The 14,573-nt window shown below is 38.1% G+C and overlaps 1 protein-coding gene and 2 pseudogenes across 4 annotated transcripts in view; all 3 read left to right on the plus strand.

Annotated features, from left to right (window-relative positions):
• Window positions 1-14,573, plus strand: part of MGA (MAX dimerization protein MGA) — a 173,996-nt gene that overhangs the window by 40,496 nt on the left and 118,927 nt on the right. The window lies entirely within an intron of this gene.
• LOC140622647 (large ribosomal subunit protein eL33 pseudogene) lies at window positions 2,439-2,913 on the plus strand (annotated as a pseudogene).
• Window positions 3,063-5,003, plus strand: LOC140622646 (small ribosomal subunit protein uS8-like; annotated as a pseudogene).

Here is a 14,573-nt window from a genome sequence, read left to right on the forward strand (position 1 = left end):
GCAAGTGCACTCATGGAGTAGACTTGAAGAAGTGTGCCCTTTGGGCACTCAAAGAGACCCAGAAATTTGCCATGAAGGAGAGGGGAGCTCCAGATGTGTGTGTTGTCACCAGGCTCAACAAATCTATCTGGGCAAAGGGAATTAGTAATGTCCCATACCATATCTATAGGTGTTTGTCCAGAAAACAGAGTAATGTTGAAGATTCACCAAATAAGCTCTGTATATTGGTTACCTATGTTTCTGGCATCAGTTAAAAAAAATCTGCAGATAGTTATGGATGAGAACTAACTGCTGATTGTCAAAGTTCTAAAGCTCCCCCACACCACGTAATGCAGTCTTAGAACATGAATAGAGATGTGTCTTGAATAGTAGTAGTTTTTTTTTAACGTAGATTTTATTTATTTATTTTAGAGAGAGAGGGAAAGCTGGCACATGAGTGGGGAGGGGCAGAGGGAAATAATCTTCAAGTAGACTCCCCACTGAGTGAGGAGCCAGCCGCAGGGCTTGGGGCTCCATCTCATGACCATCAGATCATGACCTGAGCCCAGATCAAGAGTTGGATGCTCTTACCAGCTCAGCCATGTGGTGCCTCTAGAGTAGTGGTAATTCTTGATTTGGAGGATTCAAGGACAGTTTTAAAATTTTATGAAAGCTATATGGATTGCCAGTATTAAAAAATAATAGCCTGGGGGCACCTGGGTGGCTCAGTGGTTGAGTCTGCCTTTGTCTCAGGTCAGAATCCTGGGGTCCAGGGGTGGAGTCTTGCCTCTGTCTCTCTCCGCAGGGAGCCTACTTCTCCCTCTGCCTGTGTCTCTGCTTCTCTCTTTGTCTCTCATGAATAAATAAATCTTAAAAAAAAAAAAAAAAAAGGCCTGAAGTGAACTTCTTTAATTGCTAGTAATGTTGAACATTTTTAGTGGTTTTTAGAAACAGTTTGCTTTCTTTCTAAATATCCTTATTTTTCCATTTATTTATCAAGTTATATATTTATGGATATGTGTGTAATATGCATATTTTCCTTATTTCACATGTTGTTTGTCTTAGCTTATAGAACTTTAAATTTTTTGTACAATCAAATCTGTGTTTTTTTTTTTTAATTTTATTTTTTTGTTTGAGAGAGAGCACACAGAGGGAGAAGGAGAAGTAGACTCCCTGGTGAGCAGGGAGCCCCATGCAGGGCTCGATCCCAGGACCCTGAGATCAAGAACTGAACTGAAGGTAGACGCTTGACCTACTGAGCCACCCAGGTGCCCCTGTGTTTTGTTTCCAAGCTTACAAAATGGTTCTCTCTTCTTTTCCTGCCCAGAGATTTGATAAATACTCATTTTTGTTTTGTTTTAGCTTTCTCCTAAAAAAAAAAAGAAAAAGTGTTTGTTGAGACCATAAAGTTTAGGAAATCGTAGCCATATGCTTAGTAATTGAGGGCATTGGCATTGACGAGATTGTTCAGGGAGAGTGTTTAGCTGAAGAGAAAAGGCAGGGAGGGGAACCTCTGCAGAAATGTGTAGGTAGATAATTTGCAAAGGATAAGTTAAATAAGGTTAAAAAGAAGTCAGTGGTAGGAAAATGAAAGAAAGACCTAGAGCTCAGGGGTGACAAAAGTTTTAGGAAGGGTAGAGTGATGGGTGGTGTCCGTTACCTTAGGACAAAGACTGAACACCTAAGGATAAGAACTGAAGAGTGATTATTGGGTTTGGCCACTAAAAATTCACTGGTGACCTTCAATTAATAAATGTTTTATTTTATTATTATTATTTTAAGATTTATTTATTTATGATAGACACATACATAGAGAGAGGCAGAGACACAGGCAGAGGGAGAAGCAGGCTCCATGCCGGGAGCCTGATGTGGGACTTGATCCCCGGACTCCAGGATCGCGCCCTGGGTCAAAGGCAGGCGCCAAACCGCTGAGCCACCCAGGGATCCCCTATTATTATTATTTTTAATAAATGTTTTAGTGGAGAGATAAAAGTGTGATACAGGTGCCTACAGTTGTCAACTTTTAAGAGTTTAAACAGGGAAAGGATGGAAAGAGAGTAGATCACACTTTGTAGGATAGGCAGAGTTGAGGGATTTTTTTTTTTTTTTTTTAAGGAGAGGAAGAGTTGATCATATTTATAGAATGTGGAGATGTAGTTAGAGGAAAGGGAGATATTGTGGGTGGGAAAAAGGAGTTACTTGAAGATTCTGCAGGCTTTGGGGGTTCTAGGCTTAAGGGTCTGGGTGGGGACTGGTTTTAGAAAACAGAGATGGATAGGAAGGTTGCAGGTAAGTGATTGAGGACAAAGGAGTAGGAGAGATAAGAATTGGAGGTGGTTGTGCCTCATTGTCACATTTTAGCTATGTGATTTATAATCAGTGGACAATTTAGGTTTTAGTTTTCTTACTGTAAAAGAATATTAATGCTTGCCTTGACTGTATTAGAGACTTCATGTGAGTTAAAAATGAACAAAGTAGGCTTCTCTCTTTCCGCCATCTTGGAGCCTGTGGAGGCCTGCTGGGAACAGGACTCCTAAAGCGACGACTATGTCTGGAAGGCTTTGGTCCAAGGCCATTTTTGCCGGCTATAAACGGGGTCTCCGGAACCAGAGGGAGCACACACAGCTCTACTTAAGATCGAAGGTGTTTATGATCGAAGGTGTTTATGCTCGAGATGAAACTGAGTTCTATCTCGGCAAGCGATGTGCTTATGTATGTGTACAAAGCAAAGAACAACACAGTAACTCCTGGTGGCAAACCAAAACCAGAGTAATCTGGGGAAAAGTAACTCGTGCTCATGGAAACATGGTTCGTGCCAAATTCCAAAGCAACCTTCCTGCGAAAGCCATTGGCCACAGAATCCGTGTGATGCTGTACCCCTCAAGGATTTAAACTTACTGAAAAGTAAATAAATAAAGGTGTAGATTAAAAAAAAAATGAACAACGTATATGTTAAAATGCTTTAGAAACTTGAAATACCATGTAAATCTGTAGCTTACTGTTAATAATATGTTAGAGAAAGTTATATATGCTTTGTATAGAGTATATAAAGCTTACTAGGAAAAAAAAATAAAGCTTACTAGGGATGCCTGGGTGGCTCAGCATCTGTCTGCATTTGGCTCAGAGCATGACCCTGGAGTTCTCGGATTGAGTCCCACATCGGGCTCCTGTAGGGAGCCTGCTTCTTCCTCTGCCTATGTCTCTGCTTCTCTTTCTCTCTCTCTGTGTCTCTCATGAATAAATAAATAAGTCTTCAAAAAAAAAAAAAAAAGCTTACTAAATCTGGGGGCATGGGTGGTGCAGTGGATTACACATCCTAGTCTTGGTTTTGGCTCAGGTCTGACCTCAGTGTTATGAGATGGAACCCTATTTTCAGCTCCCTGCTCACCGCAAAGTCGGCTTGGGTTTCTCTCTCCCTCTCCCTCTGTACTTCCTCCTTGTGCGTGCATGCACATACTCTTTCTCCCTTTCAATTTTTTTTTTTTTTAAACTTACTAAAAATGTTTCAAATAGCAAGAAGATACTGGAGATTCTGTTGTTTTAGGGCTGTAATGTGAGAGTCTTAGGCCTCTCAGGCTTTACCTTATATCTGGAAAGGTTTCTTTTTTCTTTTCTTTTCTTTCTTTCTTTCTTTCTTTTCTTTTTTTTTTTTTTAAGATTTTATTTATTTATTCATGAGAGACAGAGAGAGAGGCAGAGACACAGGCAGAAGGAGAAGCAGGCTCCATGCAGGGAGCCCGATGTGGGTCTAGATCCTGGGTCCCCAGGAATCACGCCCTGGGCTGAAGGCAGTGCTAAACCACTGAGCCACCCGGGCTGCCCTCTGGAAAGGTTTCTTTGCAAGTCAGGAATGTGTTTAAATAAGAACTGCTGATATTAGCACTTGAAATCATTTAAAATGTTGATGATGGGAATAATTAGGGGAAAATGTGTGGGAAGAAATCTATCTAGAAACAAAGTAAAGTGAATTTTTCAGTAGTTCGAATTTGGCATGAGACTGCAGGAATTCTACATTCTTGTGTGTCTTCTGCTTGTTCTTTTCTGAAAATATTTGAAAAAACATAAAAAAAAACTAGAAGTTTTTGTGAACTCTTTTAAGGATTTGGTGCCTCAGATTAATATGCTTAGCTCTTTTCTGCCATATTTCTGTGTGGCTGTAATGGTGCACATGAATGTCCTAGCAGATGGACTCAAGAGCATTAAAAATGCTGAAGAGAAAGGCAAACACCAGGTTCCTTTTAGGCCATGCTCCAAAGTCATTGCTTCTAATGGTGATGATGAAGCATGGTTACACTGGTGAATTTGAAATGATTGATGATCACAGAGCTGGGGAAATTGTTGTGACCCTCATAGGCAGGTTAAACAAGTGTGGAGTGATCAGCCCCAGATTTAATGTACAACTCAAAGATCTAGAAAAATGGCAGAATAATCTGCTCCCGTTTGGTTTCATTGTACTGACAACCTCAGCTGGTATCACGGACCATGAAGAAGCAAAATGAAAACATACAGGAGGGAAAATCCTGGGATTCTTTCTAGGGTTGTAATACACACGTGCAGATGAAATGCCTCAATGGGAAAAAACCCCACAAACTTTTGAGAAAACTAAACTTCAAGTTTTTATGCATCTGATTGATTTGGTGCATCAGCTCTTTTCTGCTTTATCTGTATCCTTATGATCCTTATGACATAGAGTATTTATATGTAGGGAGTCTGTCACATGTTATTTAATAAAAAAAATTTGTATTGTGTGCTTTTTTTTTTGTACTGTGATTTTTCTTAGCACTCTAGATTTTGTTAGCATTTCCATTCCTTTGCCTTTGTTTAGCATCAGTCTTGAATTTCTGTTTATGATTTCTGGGTGCTGAAGATGACTTGAGAAAACCATATAATTGAATTAATTGTTCTACTACTGATACATGCTGCTTAGTCTGATTTGGCCCTTGATAGTGTAGTTAATTACCATGAACATTTCATGGGATATTGATTCTTATTCATTCCCTGACAAAAGCGCATGATACTATTTCATTTTGTACCCCTGTTAATTTATTCAAATATATGAGTGCCTACTATATGTTACCCAATATGCTAGTGAGTAGAGAATATTAAGAGGGAAACAGTAACAGTGCCAAATACAGTACATTGGTATAGAAAAATAAAGACAAAAATATTAATTTGACTAGGTGATTAAGAAGTCATGGTGACCCGGGATGCAAGCTTGGGTGGCTCAGCGGTTGAGTGAGTGCTTCGGCTCAGGACATGATCCTAGAGTGCCTGGATCTGGTCCCACGTTGGGCTCCCTGCATGGAGCCTGCTTCTCCCTCTGCCTGTGTCTCTGCCTCTCTCTCTCTCTCTCTCTCTCTCTCTGTGTCTCATGAATAAATAAATAAAATCTTAAAAAAAAAAAGTCATGGTGACCCTAAAAGTAGTATCAGTCGGGAGTTAAGGTAAACTCCTTACAGTTGGTAGAAGAGTAAACTGACAGGTGATAAAGGAGAAGGACCAGAAGAGGATAGAGGAGGGGAGAGGGAGTGGGGAAGGGAGCACGGTAGTGAGAGGGGGTAAGAGAGGGAGAGTTGGAGGGGAAGGAAGAAGAGAATAGGAAATGGGGAAAGGAAAAAGAGAAAAAGGAGAATGAATAGTTATTCATTTTTTTGCTGAGAAGGTTTGCTGAGAAGGCTGGATGGGAGTCAGGAAGGACTTTCTTTAAACATTAAAACTTGTGTATGTGCTGAAGGAAAGGTACTAATAGGGAAGGAGAGGTTGCAGATTCAAATAGTTGCAGATTCAGGATGTGGTGTGTCTGATAGAGCAAGATGTTGAATGAGGCAGGAAACAGGTGGGAGTCATGATGTGGGTCAGTGATAGAGACAGCAGATGGATTGGCTTTATACAGGAGGAGGAATGCTTCATTTTATGGGACTGAAATAAAAATAGGTAAGGAGATGTCTGACTACAGATAAGGTTATAGGTAGGGGAATAAGGGTAGAGGGAGGGCATTCCTGGTAGTTTGTATATCTTTGTAAGATCAGAAGCAGGATTGTTGGTTGCTAATGAAGGGCCTGGACAAGGGTGATCGGGGGGGGCTTGAATTGAGAAAATGATTGAAAGAATTATTGAGGGGAAGGAACACCTGGGTGGCTCAGTCATTTAAGTGTCAGTCTCTTAGATTTCTGTTCAGGTCATGATCTCAGGGTCATGGGATCAAGCCCTGCTTCAGGCTCCTTGCTCAGTGGGGATTCTGCTGAATATCCTCTCTCTCCCTTTTCTTCTCACTGTCTCCTTAAAATAAATAAAGAAAGAACCCCTAATGCAAAGGAAGAATAACAAATTCACATGCTGAAAAGGCTAGAAGAAAACATATTCTCTATAGCTTCAGTGGATCCCTACAGTTCCCATACAACATTCCAGTTTCTGTGGAATGGATCCACACTGCTCATCTTGGATTATTAAGGCATTCCAGGCTCTCTTTTACCATGTAGATCTGTGTAATGAACGACCACTTCTTAAAGAAATCCAAATATCTCTTTATTACCTGTGATGGAAAAAAGCAAACCCATACCAATAACCCTACTAAGCAGTCACCTTGAAAACAAAGACTAGGTTTATTCATCTTAGAATTGGCAAAAGTACCTCAAATTGTGCCTTTCACAAAGCTCAGTACTCACTGCATTCGTTGTAGAAATACTAAATGGACAAAATCTCAGATACTCTGATACAGAAGCAATCTACACGTAAAGGAAAATCCAGACATACATGACTATTCCTCTGTACATAAAGGGGTCCAAACAGGAGAGACAGTGATCCAAACCTGTAAGCACTAGTAACTTAATACAAATAAATCACAGCATCACATTCCCCAGACTGTAACACATGGACACATGGACCCTGTCATTGACAGTTAAGCATGGGACTTTTGTATGAGTTGCTAGATGAAGAGAAGTTCTTTCTACTACACTTGAACTGTAAAGGCAGCAACTGGAGCTGGTATTTCAGTCGCCTTGCTGCCATATGAAACCTAAAAATCAAATAAATTAACACACAGTGAAGGGCAGATTTGAGTTCAGAGAAAGGAGAAGACTAGGTCCTGGTAACATCACCTAAACTACAAAAGCCATTGGTGAAGCCAGTGCTTTCCCTAGACTTTTCAGTAACATAAGACAAAGTATTCTCTTTTTTAGGCAATTTGGGTTGGATTTTCTGTCACTTGCAACCAAAATTCCTAATTCATAAAAAAATAAAAATAAAAATAAAAAAATAAAACAAAATTCCTAATTCATATAAAAGCTCTCCAAAAATCCATAGTTCTCATTTCTCCTTAACTTTTTTTACAAAAGTTCTAGCACATTTTAAAATAAAAAATTAACCTATGTCCCACCATCCTAAAACAAAATTTCCATTTGCTTCTAGTTTACATACACAAGCCATTCAATTTTAAACTTATAACCACTCTATTCTAAAATAATCCTTGTCACCACATCCCCCACCCCGGCATAGGTTTATAACCCTCGTACAAACATCACAGGGGTCCTTGGACACAACCAGTCCTTGACCACATTCCTCCTGAGAGCCCTTCTCTAACAAGCAACACTTGAACTTTGCTTAGGACATCAGTTTCTCACCTGAATATGGTCTTTGTTGCCCTTGCTATTAACTCTATAAAAGACTTTACCACCGCTATGAAATGAAGTCACATAATTTAAACCAGTTTCTGTACCAAAATAACCTGTATCAAAGTTCAGACAATAGAGCCCAATCAAAAACTTCCAGCATTCAAGGCAATTATATCCCCACCATGATCTAATTTCCTTGTCTAAATGTCCTCAACCCTGATTTCTCCCATAATGTCACATGTCCAAATCTTTTCCATTATGCCCAAGAAAATAATCATTCTCCCATTACCAAATCCTAGGCTTCCTCAATCTTTTTGAACGATACTGCATCTACTTATTTACCTTAATGTAAACCTGGCTCTCCATGAAGATGTTCTCACAGCTCTCTCTACTCCAGTCCATAATTCCACAGAACCAGGAGTGACTAGTATTCACTTGCCTTTCTACTGCAATTTCTAGATCATGATCATCCTCCTTTATGATCTGTTTTTGTTTTGTTTTGTTTTTTTTTTCTTGTAGATCTGTTTTGGATTAATTTTTGCATATGGTATGAAATTGGGGTCCACTTTCATATTATGTAGCCGATTGTCTCAGAATCACTTGTTGGTGTTCTGTGATTTAATAAAATATTTCTTTATACTTTAAGCAGTAGGACATTTCTTCATAATTTATAAACTGGTATAAGCTCCCATTCAAAATACTATTATATGAAATTACAGGATCCCTGGGTGGCGCAGCGGTTTGGCGCCTGCCTTTGGCCCAGGGCGCGATCCTGGAGACCCGGGATCAAATCCTACATCGGGCTCCCGGTGCATGGAGCCTGCTTCTCCCTCTGCCTATGTCTCTGCCTCTCTCTCTCTCTGTGTGACTATCATAAATAAATAAATAAATAATTAATTAAAAAAATACTATTATATGAAATTAATATAGAAGATAGAAGATACTATTAGTTATGGAATATTAAGGTTGGAAAGTACCATAGAGATTTTATTCAACCCTCATTTTATAAATATGAAAACAAAGACTTAGAGAAGTTAATTGATGTCAAGGTTGTATAGCTATCAAGTAGAGATAATGCTTTAACTTAAGGGTTAGCAAACCTTTTTTGTAGAGGACCTAGAAACCTAAAATAGTAAATATTTTAGGTTTTGTGGGACAAGAGGAAAATAGGGTATTATGTAGGTACATCTGTAATGAGAAAAAACAAATTTCCACAATTTTTTTTTATTAATGAAATTTAAACTGTAATAATAGTCTTTTTTGGGGGTTGGGGGTAATCCCCACTGATGAGGAAAATGGATTTCTTTTTTGAGGAGGGTAACATTTTTAAAATTAATTAATTTTTTGGGGTAACATTTTATTTAATTGAGGTTCAGAATCAGTGTTTCATAGCACCAAAAGGGGTTGGAAATATTCATCTGTTATCATTGATCTGTTTGAAGTTTTGTGTTTCTTTTTTTTTCTTTTTTTCTTTTTTCTTTTAGAGAGGGGGAGAGAGAATCTTAACCTTGCTCCATGCTGGTGGAACTGGATGCTGGGCTTGATCTTACAACTCTGAGATCATGTGACCTGAGCTGAAATTAAGAGTTGGACACTTAACTGACTGAGCCACCCAGGTCCCCCTGTATTTCATCTTTGAAAATGTCTTTTACACAGAAAGTTACTGCCAAATATTGATAACAGTTCACAGGCATGCTTCTAATTGAGCATGTACATTGTTTGGAAGGTGTTTAGAGAATTGCCAGATTTTTCTTCTTGATACTTCTCTTTTAATATGAATTACATATTACCCACTTCAATTTAAGGCTAAGTGGAAATCTTTAGCTGCACAGGCATAGGTAAATAGATTTTCAATTGTAATGAGGTCTGAAAATCATTGGTGAAACTATAGTTTGAACTTGGAATGTAGATCTGTTATGAATTTGTATAGGAATGGACATCATTTTTACTTTTTTTCCAATTTCAATTTATTGAGATATAAAATAGATATAGGGATCCCTGGGTGGCGCAGCGGTTTAGCGCCTGCCTTTGGCCCAGGGCGCGATCCTGGAGACCCAGGATCGAGTCCCACGTTGGGCTCCCAGTGCATGGAGCCTGCTTGTCCCTCTGCCTGTGTCTCTGCCTCTCTCTCTCTCTCTCTCTCTCTGTGACTATCATAAATAAATAAAAATTAAGAAATAAAAATAAAATAGATATAAAATATATAAGAAGCACTATTTAAGGTGTGGAGTGTAATGACATACATATATTGTGAAGTGATTACAATGGTTGTTATATTTACCATCTCATATAGATACAAAAAAAGCAAAATGGGGAAAAGTATTTTTTTTTACTTATGATAACTTTTAGGATTGAGTTTCTGAGCAACTTTCAAATATACCATGTATCAGTGTTAACTATAGTTAACTTTTTTTTAATTTTTAATTTTTATTTATTTTTTTAAACTATAGTTATACATGACATTCCCCAGCACTCATTCATCTTACAACTTGAAGTTTGTATGTTTTGACCACTTGCACCCTGTTCCTCTACCCTGGCAACTCTCTTGCCCCTGGTAACATCAAATCTGGTCTCTCTCTTTTTTTTTTTAAAGATTCAGCATATAAGTAAGATACAGTATTTGCCTTTTTCATTTAGTGTAATGTCCCCAAGGTCCATCCATGTTGTTGCAAATGGCAGGATTTCTTCATTTTTATGGCTGAATAGTTTTTCATTACATATGTGTGTGTTTGTGTGTGTGTGTGTACACAAATATATATCACATTTTCTTTATTCATTTGTCGATGAATACTTAGATTGCTTCCATGTCTTGGCCATGAGAAATCATGCTGCAGTGAACATGGGAGTGCAGGTATCTCATCCATACAGTGATTTCTTTCCTTTGGATAATATATTCAGAAGTGGAAATGCTATGGTAGTTGTTTTCGGTTTGTTGAGGAACCTCCATATTGTTTTCCATAGTGGCTATGCCAATTTATAGTTCTGTGAGTAGTGCACAGCGTTCCCTTTTCTCTGCATTCTTGCTAGCATTTATTATCTTTTGTCTTTTTGATGATAATCATCCTAATAGATGTGAGGTGTGGGAAGGAACATCTTGCATATTGTCCCTTTTTTTTTTTTTTTTATTGTCCTAACTCTTGACAATGCGTGTGTATGTAGCTTGACATTACTTGGATTCAAACCATGTTTATTTTCATTCAAAGGACTTAGTTGCAGTATAAGTTTTCCACATAATCACTTTTTTTTTTCCACGTAACCACTTTGCCTTTTGATTTTAGGTTGATTTCATTGAGAAACATTATCCAGTCTATAGGAAAAGTTAAATTTCCAAAGCTATTTTATTTTATTTTATTTTATTTTATTTTATTTTATTTTTTTTATTTATTTATGAATGATAGTCACACAGAGAGAGAGAGAGAGAGAGACAGAGACACAGGCAGAGGGAGAAGCAGGCTCCATGCACCAGGAGCCCGACGTGGGATTCGATCCCGGGTCTCCAGGATCGCGCCCTGGGCCAAAGGCAGGCGCCAAACTGCTGCGCCACCCAGGAATCCCTCCATAGCTATTTTAGTGTTCAGTAATAGTGGTTAAGGGTGGTTCTTCTCATTCAGAAAAATTTCAGCTAGAAAAATTGCAGTAAAACTTTACCACTGCTAAACCTGTCAACTTCTTGATGGAAAGGCAAATCAGGATATACATCTTCTATTTCTTTTTTTTTTTTTTTAAAGATTTATTTATTCATCACACACACACACACACACACACACACCAGGCAGAGGGAGAAGCAGGCTCCATGCAGGGAGCCTGACCGGGGACTGGATCCCAGGTCTCCAGGATCACACCCCCCGGCTGAAGGCGACGCTAAACCGCTGGGCCACTGGGGCTGCCCACATCTTCTATTTTTGACAAAAATTCATGGAATCAAGGATAGTTAAGTCCATGAGAGCAAGGTTAAGTTTTTTTTTTTCTTCAAAGTTAACTGTTGACACTGCTGGTTGAATAACACATGATAGAGATTTTCTGCAGACTGTTTTCTGATAAATGTTGCAATGAATGACCATAGGCTTTTTTTTTTTTTAACCATAGACTTTAAACATTTTCATGAGCTTTGTAAATTTGTTCAGTTAAGACTTTTTTCTGCCCACATGTATTTTTACCACTATCAGTTGTAACGCATCTTAACAGATTCCACTTCAGGTTGCCCTGAATTAGTATTTTCCCAGGATTTTTGAAAATCTTGCCTGTTGTTCCATGTAGATTATTTATTTAGGCTGATTGTAATTACTTAGATACTTAAAGCTTGTATTAACTTCTCCAATAAATGGTAATAACTGAGAAGTATTGTTAACTCCAGTCAGTTCATCAAGAGTCAAGGAAACACTCAATCGTTTGCCTTGATATTGTGTGATTGATTATACCAGTTTGGGGCTTGAACTCATGATACTGAGATCAAAATATTTATTTGTTTGTTTGTTTGTTTATTTATTTATTTATTTATTTATTTATTTATAGATCAAGATTTGAATGCTCTGTTGACTGAGCCCTCCAGGCTCCCTTCTCTTAATTGATAAGCAAAATAATTTTTTTTGTTTTATCAACTCTTTGAACGACTGTTCTTGCCAAAAGGCTTATAATCTTAAATAGATTTTATTTTTCTGATGCATTTTTTTGGCTTCTATAAACATGATTTAATTAACTCACTGTTGATAAAATGCTTCCTTTGTTTGGCTAACAAATGAGCTGCTCAGAAGCTTATTTTGATTGCATACTCATTTTTACTTTTGTGAAGAAATTCAGCTGTGATGAGATCTACTGTTTAAATTTTCTAATTTTTCTGACTGTGTGTTCCTGTGAAATGAAAATACTGTGATGAATAGTCTGGTAATGCTGATGTATATTGTTTTCTCAGCACAGCTGTAGTGTCAGTGCATGATAAACATAATGCTTTATCATCTAATTTGATAATGAAATTATCTATAATGTGTTTAAAAGTATATATATATATTTTTAAGATTTTTATTTATTTATTCATGAGAGACACAGAGAGAGAGAGGCAGAGACACAGAGAGAGAGAGAGAGAGAGGCAGAGATACAGGCAGAGGGAGAAGCAGGCTCCATGCAGGAAGCCCGATGTGGGACTCGATCCTGGACTCCAGGACCACACCCTGGGCCGAAGGCAGGCACTAAACCGCTGAGCCATCCAGGGATCCCCCTAAAAGTGTATTTGAAGCCCACTTTTTATCTTTTTTTCTTGTTTTGACTTGAAAGATATGCTCTGGTAATAAAAAATAAAATGTATGGCAGTAAGTATAGTGTTCAAAAAGCTGTCAAGTTATATAATGCATCACGGTTACTTCTAGTGTTCTGAGCAGCAATGTAAAACCATCAGAGTGCCATATATGGTCTTGTAAATACTGAAGTCTGCCATTGTAAAAGCAGTCATAGACAATACATAAATAAATGTGGCAGTGTTTTAATAAAACTTTCTTTACGGACACTTAAATTATATATGGGTTCATGAAATTATTATTATAAAACATTACTCTTTTTTTTTAAACTGATTTTATTTTTAAATTTTCATTTATTTATGATAGTCACACAGAGAGAGAGAGAGAGAGAGGCAGAGACATAGGCAGAGGGAGAAGCAGGCTCCATGCACCGGGAGCCTGACGTGGGATTCGATCCCGGGTCTCCAGGATTGCGCCCTGTGCCAAAGGCAGGCACCAAACCGCTGCGCCACCCAGGGATCCCTAAAACATTTCTCTTTTGATTTTTTTTTCCCAACCATATCCATTTAAAAATCTAAAAACCATTCTTAGCTTATAGACTGAAGAAAAACAGGCCCTAGTTGGCCTGTATGGGTTGTAATAGTTTGCGAACTTCTACCTTAATCCAAAATAGTCAGATGGAGATGCCTGGGTGGCTCAGCGGTTGAGCGCCTGCCTTCGGCTCAGGGCGTGATCCTGGAGTACTGGGATCAAGTCCCACATCCGGCTCCCTGCATGGAGCCTGTTTCTGCCTCTGCCTATGTCTCTGCCTCTCTGTCTCTGTGTCTCTCATGAATAAATGAATAAAAAAAAAAACAAAAAACCATAAAATAGATGGAAGGAAAATCATGCTGATGGAGGTAGGTCTGTGAGAAAAATCATTCTTGACATTTTGACAACCCTTAAAATCATACTATTTGGACTGGTTTGTGTCAGGATTGATATCATCTTAGAAGAGAAAGAAAACGATTCAAAATTTATGTGATTTTTTTTTTTCTTATTTAAGGAAAGACTTGTACAATTTTGTGTTTTTTATGCATTGCCTGAAGAGCTCTTATACTTCGGAGTTTCTAATCTTAGGTTTTTATGTGAAAATATTACTTGAATATGAATTTTCTTTTTCTGTAAGAAAAATGTGTTTAAGATTTTTGACCTACTAGTAAATCTAGAATAAGTTAAAAAAAAAGGAATGTACTTTTCTTTTTTTTTAAGATTTTATTTATTTATTTATTTATTTATTTATTTATTTATTTATTTATCTGAGAGAGACAGAGAGAGAGGGAGGCAGAGACACAGGCAGAAGGAGAAGCAGGCTCCATTCAGGGAGCCCAATGCAGGACTTGATCCCGGGACTCCAGGACCATACCCTGGGCCAAAGACAGGGGCCAAACCACTGAGCCACCCAGGGTTCCCATTGAATGTGCTTCTATCTTTGATTTGTAATTTTAATTTTGGCTGATTTTGCATAGAATAGGAAATAAAGTTTTTATTTTTATAACTTTTTGTTTCTTTTTTTTAAAAGAATTTCTATTTATTTATTTATTTATTCATTCATTCATTCATTCATTCATTCATTCATTCATTCATTCATTCATAGAGACACAGAGAGAGAGAGGCAAAGACACAGGCAGAGGCAGAAACAGGCTCCATGCAGGGAGCCGGATGTGGGACTTGATCCCAGTACTCCAGGATCACGCCCTGAGCCGAAGGCAGGCGC

This window comes from Canis lupus, chromosome 32 (assembly GCF_048164855.1).
Source record: "Canis lupus baileyi chromosome 32, mCanLup2.hap1, whole genome shotgun sequence".
In the NCBI taxonomy this organism is placed as follows: Eukaryota; Metazoa; Chordata; class Mammalia; order Carnivora; family Canidae; genus Canis; species Canis lupus.